Below are 13348 nucleotides of genomic sequence, written 5' to 3'. Positions count from 1 at the left end.
GCTGGTTCAAATGCAGCCCAACGCAGGGCCCAGGCTGGGGAAGGGGCTGAGTGCCGTGGCTGCCCCATGCCAGCGGATGGGGGGATGTATGGAAACATGGGGAGGCTGGGAGGCGAGCGTCCAGAAGTTTGTAGGCCGCATCCTTGCTGCCATGGCAGAGCCGTTCGTCTCTGAGCAGGGGCTGGCCCCAGTGGTCTCTGGTGACAGATGAGCACAAGAAGCACTAATGGGCACCTCTGTGGCAAGCGGCCTCAGTCCAGGCCATGGGGCCGAATCCGCCCTCTCACCCGAGGGGGTCCCGCCATGCTATGGCTTAGGGGGCATGCGGGGAGCTTGCAGGGTTATGCTGGGCCAGTTCAGTTCTGGAGCAGCACCCTTTTCTAGCACAGTCTCATCGCATCTGTCCAGTAGCTTCTCGCCCAGCCATAGCGTGTAACCTCAGCAGCCTGAGTCCAGGGGCAGGCTTAACTACGGGAGCCATTGCCCAAGCAACCTATGGCAGGAAGGCTGGCCCAGTGACTTGGGAGATCTGGGTTTTCAATTCCCCGCTCTGCCAAGGTGCCCTTGGGCATGTTACTCAGCCTCTCAGTGCCCCACCTGTACAGTGGGGACATTAGCCCTGCCCTGCCTCACCTGCGGGTTGTGAGAATCGAGCTTTGGAGGTGCTCAGATACTAGGGTGATGGGAACCTTCCTGGTGCCTGGGGAGCCAGCCGCAGGGGTGATGCTAAAGAAACAGGCAATACCCGGGACTCGCAGCAGCCTGCTGCTCTGAAAGATGGGCTCTGCCTCGATGGCTGGGCGCTCTGTGTTCTGCAGGTCCAACCTCAGACCCTTTGGGCCTGGTTTTCAGGCTGTGCAGCGCATCCCCAGCTCCCACAGGCTCCCCTGGGGGGGGGCTGACAGAGCTGCATGCTGGGCGGTCCCACTGCTGTTCTCTGAGCCAGCCAGGCTCCCCAGCCAATCAGGTGCCCGTCCCTTAGCAGCATCCTGTATCATAACTAAAAATGCCGCTGTTAGAGCAATGGCCTCATCCCTGCCTCCTGCAGCCCCGGAAAAGCTCAGCATTGATCGCAATCATCCACCTGGCTTTAAAGGAGCAAGCGCTGGGAACCCAGGGGCTAGTGGAAAGACATGCAGATGGGCTCAGAGGGCAGCCTGCTGGGTTCACTTAGCAGAGAGCCTCAATTCAACAAGCCACCTGAGGCCTGGTCCATCCCTGACCACACACCTCCTTCCATCACCAACATGGCATCCTACCAACACGTCCAAAGGAAATATCAGAGCTGGGCCTCTGCTACCTAGGCTCTAGGGAACAATCAGCAGAGGAAATGCCTGTGCCCTGGGACCACCTTGCAGTAACTTGAAGTAATTAATTCACATGGCTATTAGCCCTGCCACCAAACAGGCTGGCTCTGCGAGTTAGGTGATATTTGTTTGCAGGGATCCTAATATTTGGATGAGACTGTACCCACCCCTTCACTCCAGTATGAGTCTTGCCAACCCGCCTTGTTCAAAAATCATGAGCCAGGTCCCCAAAGAGCATGAGAGTAAAACAACTGTTGAGTTCTCTGTATTTACCTTTGTGGGGTCTGGCTTTTAAGATTGTCTCTGCACCTGTGAGGGCCAGAAATGTGCTTGTTTAGTTTAAATGGAAGCCAAGCACCTCACATAATCTCAGGACTCCAGGAGCCGGGGCTTCAAGGAAAACACCAAATAGCATGAGACTCACAATAAAATCACTGCATCTCTGATTCAGCCCCCCATCAACCCTTCCACCACTTGAGCAAACTGAACCAAAAGCCTGGAGCTCACTACAACAGTTAACACCAACTAGTGCACTGGAGATACTCCACCCTAGCAAAGCAAAGCCAAGCCTACGGAGTGACTGAATTAGCCGCTGATGAGTTCCAGCAGCTGCATCCCCACACAGCTTTACTAGCAGGTAATTCAGCGGCAATTAAGCTTCAGCCTGTGATGGGCCAGCTCCTTTTAACTGAAAGCACCATGGAAATTGAACCAGAGACTATGGTGTGTGGATAGAAGTTGGTTATAAGGCCAGCTAATACTGCACTGAGGAGAAGCCCTGAGTGTCTAGCCCTTTTGAAGAAAACCTTCCACAAATAAAGTGTGGTAGTGACACCTGCCTGTCTGCAACCAGCCTGACCAGGAGCTCTGGGAAAGGTAAGAGCTGATCTCTTCTGATGTGCTTCTCCTAGTCTAATAAATATACCCAGGGAGATTGCTGTGTTATTAAAGACTCCTAGCCTGATCTGGTAGGCTTCAGGGATAGTCAAGGTCTGGAAAGGATCCTCAAATTATTTAATTTATTATTTTTATGACTGTGGCACTAAGGAGCCCTATTCATAAGCCAGGAATCCATTGTGCTAGGTGCTGCATGAACAAAAAATATCCTCCGCCTTTTGGCTCCTTTTGCTTCCTCCAAGTACACAGTATGTTCTCCCCAAATGGTTGTACTTTGGAGTGCCCTGCGCCTGGGAGAATTTCTTACTCATCAAGTGAACACTGCCAAAGAAAGACCAGAATGGGAGAACTTCCCAGCGCTTTCTCACTTGTCACTAGGTTCCTAGATGGACGCATTTGGGAAGCAGGGATGACTGCCTAGGAAGCAATACTGCAGAAATGGGTCTGGGGGCCATAGTGGATCACAAGCTAAATAGGAATCAATAGTGTAACACTGTTGCAAAAAAAGCAAACGTCATTCTGGGCTGTATTAGCAGGAGTGCTGTCAGCAAAACACAAGAAGTAATTCTTCAGCTCTACTCTATGATGATTAGGCCTCAACTGAAGTATTGTGTCCAGTTCGGGGCGCTACATTTCAGAAAAGATGTGGCCAAATTGGCGAAAGTCCAGAGAAGAGCAAAAAATATGATAGACCATCTAATCTATGAGGGTAGATTGAAAAGTGTGGGTCTGTTTAGTCTGAAGAAGAGACAACTAAGAGGGGGAGATGGTAACAGTTTTCAAATATGTAAAAGGTTGTTACAAGGAGGGAGAAAAATTGTTCTCTTAACCTGTGAAGACAGGACAAGAAGCAATGGGCTTAAATGGCAGCAAGGGAGGTTTAGGTTGGACATTAGGAAAAACTTCCTAACTGTCAGGGTAGTTAAGTACTGGAATAAATTGCCTAGGGAGGTTGTGAAATCCCCATCAGTGGAGGTTTTTAAGAGCAGGTAAGACAAACGCCAGTCAGGGATGGTTTAGATAATGCTTGGTCCTGCCATGAGTGCAGGGGACTGGATTAGATGACCTCTTGAGGTCCCTTCCTGTCCTACAATTCTATGAATTACCCACAGGAACCTCAGGGCCATTTCCTGTATGTCTACACTGTAGGCCAGTGACAGGGGTAGTGAATGTGGCAATATGCAGCCACAGGCAACGGTCCTGCTAGAGACCAAGGGAAGAGCCCTAACCACAAACATGCAGTGGAAAGGAACCCAAGCCCAGAGTGTCAGCATAAAAAGGTAAATAATATTAGGGGTGGCCTAAGTGTATGCATAGGACAAGACTTTTATAAGGTAAAAATACAGGGGCACCCTACCTTCCTCAGGCAGGGCCAAGATGCATGTAAATGGGTGTATATGTACACACCTCCGGGCTCACTCCCCAGCACTGGGAGGTGAAACAAATGGACACCCTGCTTTGAATAGTTGCTGTTGCTACACACGCCGCCTCTGAGTCATTCTGTTCCTGTGGCCCTTAGCACTGGCCAACATACCCTGTACACTGAACCTGGGCTCTGACCCTGGTTTGAGCCCAACTCCCCTTCTGTCTGCACACACACCAGGCTGACTCAGGTCAGCAAGCACTCAGAAGCCGGCTCCTATGACCCTGCTACAGGGGTGGGTCAGAGCCAGAGTCCAGCTATGGCTAGCATCCAGCTGTGTCATTTTTGCAGTGTGGATGCAGGTGAAGCCGCAGGCCCAAGTCAGAAGGGCTGTGTAGTGCAGTATGCCTACATTAGCATGGCGGGGAGAGCCAGCTCCAGCAACTGCAAACCCAGGCTTGGAAATACCAAGCCCACAGGCCTGGCTTTAGTGTGCAGTGTAGACACTGAGCCTTAGCCCTTTAGGACACAGCGTGTGTCTTCCTGTGTGCCTGGAAAGTGGCTAGTGTATGAGGGGACATGTTATTAATAACTGACAATTTTTTATATCCGCCTTAAATGCTGCTGATCTTTCCTAGCATCAGATAAATTGAATCTTAAATCATTTATGTTGTTTTCCACTAGGGGACTCCCTAGGACACGGCTTTCCCGATTTGCTGGTCAGGTGGTGAAGTCAGGCTGGAATAGCAGGCAGCCCTCATTAAGCCGGCTACCTTTAACCGATTGCTAGCCTTTAGAAACGTGACACGGCTGCGGAATGGCTGCTGACCCCTTCCTAACTGCCATTGCTGACAACGCGTGCTAAGAGGAGAGCTTAGGGCAAAGAGAAAGCTTGCTGAGGCATTGTGTCAGTGGGTGTAGATAGGCATAGCACTGATGAAGCCGTTTACACCAGCTTGTGGTCTGGTCCTGTATTGGGGGAGGGGGCACTAGAGATGAGGGAGATGAAAGTGCCAGGAACCTGTCTCTCTTCCCTTGTGCACCTGCACTAGAGCCCAGCACAACCTGATCCTTGGGCTCCCTGCCTGCAAGGGTGGGGGAAGTCTTGTGTGGAAGGGATAAACCCCCAGAAGGGGGCAGGGAGAGGCAATGGCGGGGCCTGGCCCTGCCCCCACTCTGCATTGATCAGCAGAGCTGGGCTGGTGTCAAGGTTAGGGTGGAGGGGGCAGCAGTACAGTGCTTTGGGAAAGGCGGCCTGCTCTGCCATCCACTCCCCCTGCCATCCACTCCCCCTGTGTTCCTTGGAGCATGGTGATGGCTTCAGGCACAGCGCCCCCTAGTGGAAAAGCAAGAGGGAGTTGTCACCCCTCTCTAGTCAACTGGTGAGTAATGCCCCCTAGTGGACAGTCATTCCTTACATGGTGTGGGTGGGGCTTACAGACATTTCCTGGACTTAGTTCTGACTAATGTTGCCTCACTGTAAGTCAAGCATCAGTAATTCTAGCACAAGGTGTTGCCAGCACCAAACAATCATAAACCTTTGTCGTCGTTGTTGTTGTTGTTATATTATTGCAATAATGCCTGGGTGCTTGGACCAGGACCTCATTATGCTAGGTGCTGTACAAACACAGATAAGAGACAGTCCTTGCTCCAAAAAGTTTATCATCTAAATTGAGTCAGCCCTAAAATATCATGACTGGCTTAAAAATCATGGTTTAAAAAAAAAAAAAACTGCGGGTCCTTATCTTTACCTTCTGGTTCCTGAGATTTTAGGAGGTCACCTTTTCAAGCTTTTCTTTGCAACCAGGAAGGCTAAAAACTTAGCTTTACAAAAAATTCTCATAATCCCATGCCTCCAGGAGCTGGGGATTTAAGAAATAAGAAAAAAAACTGAATATTTTTGAAACTCGCACTGGGAAAAAGTCCAAGAGAACCTAACAAATGCCACTTAAACTACACTACCCTTCTCTTCCCCAAGAAAAGGAAGTTCTGGGGATTTCTTTCTAAATAAGAGTTAATTAGCATAAATGAGTTAATTAGTTCTGTAAACCGAGTTTATCCTTGCAGAATAATGGCATGTTAGGAAATCTACAAAACCATATATAGTTTAAATAACAATAAGAAATATATGCATCAATTAATCAATTGCCTCTTTGTGGGCTGCCCTGCCTGGAGATCATTGAGATGCAATGGGGGTCTAGAGGTTAGAGCAGGGACCTGGGTGACAGTAAATGAACCTGTAACGCTGTCACTCAAACTTTTCAAAAACTATGGAAGTTTTGAAAAGCTACAATGGCAAAAGGGTCAAGGAAGAGGAAAAGGGGGGAAAATTAGACATGAATCAGTCTATTGCATTCAATGGCTGAGGTGGGGGGAGGAGAAAGGGAGGAAACTTCAAATTTTTCAGTTTTGATGGGGGGAAAAAACCGAACATTTCAAAATAACTGAGAACTTTTCACCCAAGCTTTCAGTTTAAAGAGGAAAAGGCCATTTAAAAAAAATGATTTAGGAAAAAAACTTCGACCAGCTCTACACGAGCTATGACTGAGACTATGGGAGGCTACTTATCCTCCCCTGTAGACGACACAAAGAACCATCCAGCTGAATTCTTTCTGAATGCGTTCAGCAGTTCTTGATCAAGACTGCCATGCCCAATCCGCTCTTCCTTCTGTTGGTCGCTCTGACAGGCCTGTTAAACAGTGAAGAGAGAATGTGGAACTGAAAGGGACCTTGATAGGTCATCTAGTCCAGTCCTCTGCATTGAGGCAGAACTAAGTGCTATCTTGACCATCCCTGTCAGGTGTTTGTCTAATCTGTCTTTAAAAACCTCCAACGATGGTCAGCTAAAGGCTTATCCGTTATGGCCTTTCCATTTCAAGAACTATGGGCTTCTGAAGGATTATCTCTCGACTGTTGAGTCTGATTTGGTTTTTGATTATGAAGTCTATGTCTTCTAGATTTCCTAAAACCCATCAAAAGTTATTCTGATCCTTATTCATCTTGATTGCTTAAAGCAAGTAGCATGGCTGTTTTGCTGGCATTATCTACACCTGGTTTAGCAAGAGGAGGTGGTGACTTCTCCGGCCATCTCTACACTACAAAATTAAGTTGACCTGAGTTATGTCGATATACAGCCACTAAAGTAATTACTGTGGTTTTTCATGTCCACACTAACCTCCTTCTGCCGGTGGTGCGCAGCCTCACGAGGAGTGCTTGCATAGACTTAAGTGGGGCATTGTGGCGAGGGTTGACAGCAGGAGTCGGGACTCAAGCTGACAGCCCACCATGGGGTGGCGGGGCTCCGGTGGTCAGGCTGACAGCTCAGGCTATCAAGGCAGCAACAGGTGCTATAAGCAATGTAGAGTCTACATGGACACGGTGTCAACCTAGCTACATTGACCTAAGCACTACGCCTCTCACAGAGGTGGAGTTATTAGGTTGGTGTAGTGGGCGACTTGCATCGGTGGGAGCAACGTTGTAGTATAGAGGCTTACAGAATTAGGTCAGCGTCAACCGCCTTGCATCAACCTAACTCTGTGGCATAGACCAGGCCTCAGTCATGTGGAAATCTGCCCCTTCCTTAAGAAACAGTCTTTGGAGGATGCAATGCTTGCCATTTGCTGTCCAACCACTCTCCTACACAAACACAGCTGCAGAAGATGCTCAAGAAGATAATGTACTTGGCCTCCAGTCGCATCCTGCATTTTAGTCTGGGCGTAGGCCTTCCTTGAGTGTCGTGATCATTGCTGAGTTGGTCATAAAGGATCTCTTGCCGTTGTTAAATTCAGGCCAATGGATTCATATGGCCAATGTTTTCAAAGGCACTTTGGCTCAAAGGTTTTTAGCTGCCTAACTCCCGTATATTTTAATGGGAGTTAGGTGGCTAAATACCTTTAAGGATCTGGGTCCTTGTGAGGTTGGGTATTCCATGTTTGGGTGCCCATCTTGAGCCACTTTAAAGGGTCTGACTCTCAGTGGTGGGTGCTCTGCATTGCAGCAGTTTCAGGTCAGACACACACAATGACCAGTCACTTCTGAAAATCTCGGGTTCTTCTTCAAGTGCTGATTCCCATGTGTATTCTATACGTGCGTATGCATGCACGCCATGCGCCCAAGTCTGGAATTTCTTCAAAGCTGTGTTTGCTGACCTGCACGTACATAGTCGCTCTTCTTGTACTTCTGACTGAGGGTTACGAGAGGCAGTGTGAGTGGACTGCTCTCCAGTTCCTCCTTACTGCCGCATGGCATGAGTTGGAATCGTGTCCTCCTTCACTATTTAATTGTAAATAGTTTATATCTTAATTTAGGAATTCTGATTAGTATATAGTTTAGTAGTAGAACTGAATTCTCACCCCACATCCAGGGAAAAACCTCCCCACACCAGGACAACGCCAGGGTCCCAGGATTCAAGAACTGCATCTCCTGCCCTTGCTTCTGTTCTATCTGCGACGAGCTTCACAGGTACCTGTATTGTCTGGGTGAGGCTCATTTCTCTGCAATGTGCAGTATCTGTAAATCCTTCCTTCCTGGAACTAGAGAGGCCCGTGAGCACTGACTGAAAAAGTTCCCGATGAAAGTGGCTTTCTGGGTTTTGGTCATATGCTAGATTTCCCAGAACCCTCTATCTGCTCTTGAAAATCCTGATACCGTTAAACATGGATTATTGCTTTGATGCTGGAGGGGCATTGCTGGTTTGTCTAGAACTGCCCCCAGGGGATTCTGCCCTACCTAGAAGGCAGGAGTCAACCAGTGGTAATGAACAATTATTTGCCATTACCTGGGATTTGGTGTGTGGCATGACTCTGGGTTTGGCCCTAACTCTCATGTTCTTCAAATGTATCTTAGCTCTCTTAGTAAGGTCATTTCTAAACAGTGAGAAGACACCCATCCCTTACAGGAAATCTTTCCTCCAGGAATAGTACCTGTAAATGTTACCATCATCATGTCCTGAAAAAAATCAATAGCAGTAATCTCTAAACACTTAGTCACACATCTCTGTTCACAGGAGAACAGAGATATTTCAGTAGGAGAGGCAGTGTTACCTAGTGGATAGGACACTGGACTAGAACTCAAGGGACCTTGGTTATATTCCGGGCTTGGTGGCTGGATGACAGGGGGCAAGTCATTTCCCCTTTCTATGCCTCAGTTTCCCCATCTGTAAAATGGGGATAATGCTACTGACCTCTTTTGTAAAGTGCTTTAAAATGCACCGGTGAGAAGTGCTGTAAAAGAGCTGGGGTTGTTGTTACAGACGTCTTAATTCTTCACAGTGATTATAAGCCAAGATGCTCAAGCACCTTAGAAGTACCCAAGAGCTAAATATGTAATATTTAGTAATAATATAACTGTATATCTCTTGCTCTTTGGATCCCAAATATTTGGTCTAGAAGAATGTTTGGATGATATTGGTGGACCTCTGTCATCCTTAACCCTGGGAAAACAGAATGCTTGAAGGGCAGAGATCACCATTAAAAATAAGCAAAGGCAAAAGAACTGTCACTGCAATATTAAAGTTTCCCACTTAAAGCATTCAGAATTCAAAAAAATGCCCAAAATAACATTCAGCACAAAATGTTTACTATTACCCATTAAATGTACACACTTGAATGCTGTCTTAAAATCTCTGATCATAGGCCACTTTTCAGGGAAGACCTACCATATGACCCCCCTAGCCCACAGTTTGAATTTGTATAACTTGCAGAATCTTGTGATTATTTTTTTTCTTCAATCCTTCTATATGTGCATTCATTACATTAGCATTATGACTCAACATATGCTTATTGCCACTGACTGAATTTTTTAAGTGTTCAATAATTGTTGGGATTCACTTTTGGGGACTGTTCCGGGGTGGTTTGGTGTTTTGTGGGATCTCCTGTCAGGAAGGTTTCTGTAGTCTACCAAATTCATTATGTTGCATGTGGTGTAATTAAATGGAATACAAATGGAGTATGAAAGATCACCTTGTTTGTTTTCCCCTCTGCTTTATGTCTGTGAATGCTATGGCACTTTTCTCACTGTCTTTTGGGAATCAAATGAGCACCAGAGAGTCCTGACACCTGGGAATCAGATGGGTTACTTTGACAACAAATTGGCCAGAAAAGACAGAGGCTGATTGCCCTGGTCTCATCCTAGGAGTAAGGCTTGTTGAGGAAAAAAGAGATGGGAGTCAGTCAGGATCAGATAAACACAGGTCTCCTGAGGGTGATGCAATTCTGCCAATGGAGGTTAGACCTCCTGTATCTGAATGCTAGGGTTCAACCTTGGGGAACTGCAGGCTGGAAAGACAACCTTGCAGAGGAAACTGGATTTTGACTTTGGGGGTTTTGTGTTCGGAATGTTTTGGTGCATGTCCTTTCCCTGGTCAGGGGAGGACAAAGAAAAATTGTATTGCCCTTGAGAGAGAGAGAGAGAGAGAGAGAGAGACAAAGCACTTGTGACTTATGTTTATTGAAAGCCACCGAGTCATGTGTGAGCTAGGGATTCAACTTAACACCTAATTTTCAGAGGTACCTCAAGTGACACCTTGATTTAAAGCGATGGAAAAATCTACCACATGCCTTAGCAAGTTGTTCCACTGGTTAACTACCCTCACTGTTGAAACCCACATACTATTTGCATCTTTATTTAACAAGGTAAACTTGTCTTCCTCTGCTGACAGCTACATCTCAATGCTTATTTTAATAATACATGTGTCATAAGCTGTTTCTCAGCAAAACACACCTGTAGAGATGTAACTGTACCTTGTATTAATAGTGTGTATTTGAGAAGATCTTGTCTGTCTCATTTAATGTAGAAGTTGAGCTCAAGTGTATCGTTCAGGTGACCTAGTCTCAAATTGTAGCTCTAATTCAGGAAAGTACTTAAGCATGACCTGAAGTCCATCCCTATTCAGGAATGCATTTAAGTGGGTCCTTAAGAGTGCTTCTTGAATGGGGGTGCTCTGGGCTGGTCTTATTAAATTTCAGGTATGACTTTTTTGGACTATTCAATGTACTTTCTTTACAATATTACTAACGAATCACTGCCCTCCTATTTCTATTGCCCTGTTTGCCCTATGTTGCTGCTTTTCCACCATACGTATCCATGGTAGCCTTGAAAGGAGTGAGGCTTCTTGTTGCAATTTGAAGGGGGTGTTGTCTGACTTGGGAGTGTAACTAACAAAGCAGGGGCATCTGTGACCAGGTCTCTGATCTTTCAGGGGAAGGATGGGAGGTAGGAGAAGCAAGAATGGGGAATCTTTAGAACATTTAAAGCTTTTTTTTTTTTTTTCTTTCTTTCTTTCTTTCCAGGCGCCTTGAGCTAAGCCCTGCCTATGCCATTGCTGGGAGAGAAATGAGTGTCCTATCAGAGGCCGAGTGAGGGCGTGGTCAGATCCATGTCTTTCCTCATGGTATAGCTGAAGAGGTGTCAGGGCTCTGGCCAGGGGTTTGGCCGCCCAGGGAGAGACGTTGCATTCCTTTGTCAATCTCATTGAAGCATTGCAGTGCCAAGCTCACAGCCTCGAGTGGGGGAAAGGCAGCCCCCAGCACTCTGGAGCTGAGGCATTGTGGGGGCATCCCAGCTCCAGTGATGCCTAATGACCATTGCAGGCAATTCAGGGGCCTCCACAAAGCCATCACATGGAGCCCCCTAGATGAGAGGAAGGCTCATTGTGCCCCTGCCCCAGACAGCTCTGCCATTCCAGCTGAGAAGGGGCTTGGGGGTGGGTAATTGCTGGGCCGGTTGGTGGTGGATGCCAAGGGGAAGCTGCATGTTCCCCAGCTGGGCTCGAGACAAAGCCCTGGCCTAGGATCCTGTCCCCCCATCACAGCCAAGCTCTCAGCCTGCATAAGGCAGGTTGGGCTCAGCTCCATGGTACAGTGAACGCACAGGGCTAGAGTCCCCACCACTCCCCCAGGAGGTGGCTTTGTGGGATATGAAGTTCAGTGAGAATCCTGTTGTGGAAATCCATCTCCTCCTCCATCTATATTTGCCCCTCTCATGGGGCGGCAGGATTTCCTTCCCTGAGAAAGCCGGGGTCCCATTCCAAGTCCTGCAGCTCCTTGGGGGTCTCTGCATATCTCAAGAGATGTACAGAGGGCTGGGAACACCACCACTGAAACATTTGCTTCCACACCAACTCTGGCCCCTTGGGCTTTCCTAAACCCTGGCTTCCCAGTGGCATAGCTCCATTGGCCCCACAGCGCCAGCAAATCCCTCTGACTGTGGCTTCCCCAGGCCCTCCATTGTGGGCCTCCTCCTCTGACCAGGCTCTTCGGGGCTAGCAGAGAGACAATGGCATAGCCCTGCCCCTAAACCATTTACTCCTGTCCCTGCCTGGGAAGGTGTCCACTCCCTGCCTAGGACTCAATGAGACCTCTCTGGGGGCATCAGCAGATGGGGAGGGATGGTGGTTGTGCCCCCATTCTGCTTGGGAGTGAGGAGATCTGTTTGTGATACAAACTTTGTTAAGCAACTTATTTCTGCTAAGGCTACAGGCCTTGCACTCATGCTCTTAGCTTAAGCTAACTTCTTACAGGCCTCGGCCTACGGGTTTCTTGCATTTCTGCATTGAGTCCTATCCTTTCCCTTGGTATTGGTAGGACTGGTAGGCAGGCTACACCATGTACAAGGGAAGACTGTGCTCTGCTCCTGTAACATCCTCCACATCTAGGCTCTGGTCTGGAGAGTGTCTCACCAAGTCCGTCCCTCTTGTGTGTTAATGAAGCACTGTTGCAGTTAGAGCTGCCTTTTTAAGCACAGGGAACAAGAGACACAGCCATGGAGGGAGAAAGGGATCTGCTGTGCAAGACACACTTACCCCCTGTTGGTGGCAGGGCACAGTCTAGCATGGGCAGCATCAGTGGAGCTTAGTTAGTGCAAACTGGCACCCCGGCTAGTGGCCGAGCATAGCGATCTGCTGCACACAGCCACCAAGCTGTTTTACGCACATCGAGTGGGAAAATTAGTCCTGGATTGAGCGGTCCCTGCAGGCTCTAAGCAAAGGGGAGAAAATGGGTACATTTTACCATGGCCCACCTGGTCCAAGGGGCCGGGTCAGAGGGCCAGCCCATCACCATAAGAAAAAAAATTCAGGCTAAATTGTGGACCTTTGAGTTGGAATAAATGTTGTTTATATAATCTCAGAGCAGGGGGTGGAGAGCATGTTTCTACCTATGTATTTCTGTGGTGTCCCGATCTTATGAAATCTTGAGATTCACTTGTGCCCATCAAAAGCAATGACAGCACAGAAGCAACACCAAGAATCTCTCTTGTTTTGGGCTCAGCTCTCATTGTTGATGTTATTGAAGAATTCAAGCAACTTCCAACTCAGTGGCCCAAAATTTTATTGTAAACACAGCTGGTGGAAGGTTGTCTGGGAATTTTGCCCTAATTACCACAGAAGCGAGGTAAGAAACAGAAAAGGTTTCAGGATGAGACATCTGAGGAATCATGTTCTGTCACCTCTGAAGATGAAACCAAGTCTATATTCAGAAGGAATGTGTTCTTTGGACAATGTTATCTGTGACTTCAAGTGGCAGTGACATTTGTTCCATCCAGTCCTAAAATATGTCACGCTGAAGTATGAGGAACTGAAAGAAGCATCCTAATGTCTAGTTCTCTAGCGTCCTAAAAAAAATCTTCACGTCTACTTCTGGAAAAGAACTTTAACTGCCACTGCTTATCTTACTTAATGAGATTCACAGCAAAAAATCTACAACTAATTTTCCCTGAAACTGTGCATAGCCCTACAATTTTTCATGCATTGCCAGTGACTGTGGCAGAAGTCAACAGAGGTTTC

The 13348-nt window shown here is 47.5% G+C and overlaps 1 protein-coding gene across 1 annotated transcript in view; it reads left to right on the top strand.

The window, feature by feature from the left end:
* Nucleotides 1-2037: 2037 nt before the first annotated feature.
* Nucleotides 2038-13348, top strand: part of LMX1A (LIM homeobox transcription factor 1 alpha) — a 139500-nt gene continuing 128189 nt past the window's right edge. Inside the window, exons 1-2 of the mRNA XM_067532499.1 lie at nucleotides 2038-2183; nucleotides 7931-8028. The gene's annotated coding sequence lies outside the window, so the exon portion shown is untranslated. The remainder of the gene's footprint in view (nucleotides 2184-7930; nucleotides 8029-13348) is intronic.

This window comes from Emydura macquarii, unplaced genomic scaffold, assembly GCF_026122565.2.
Source record: "Emydura macquarii macquarii isolate MOO-44397 ecotype Brisbane River unplaced genomic scaffold, CSIRO-AGI_Emac_v2 contig_3287, whole genome shotgun sequence".
Taxonomy (NCBI): Eukaryota; Metazoa; Chordata; order Testudines; family Chelidae; genus Emydura; species Emydura macquarii.
The sequence above is the reverse complement of the archived record's forward strand: the minus strand, read 5'-3'. Positions and strand labels throughout refer to the sequence as shown.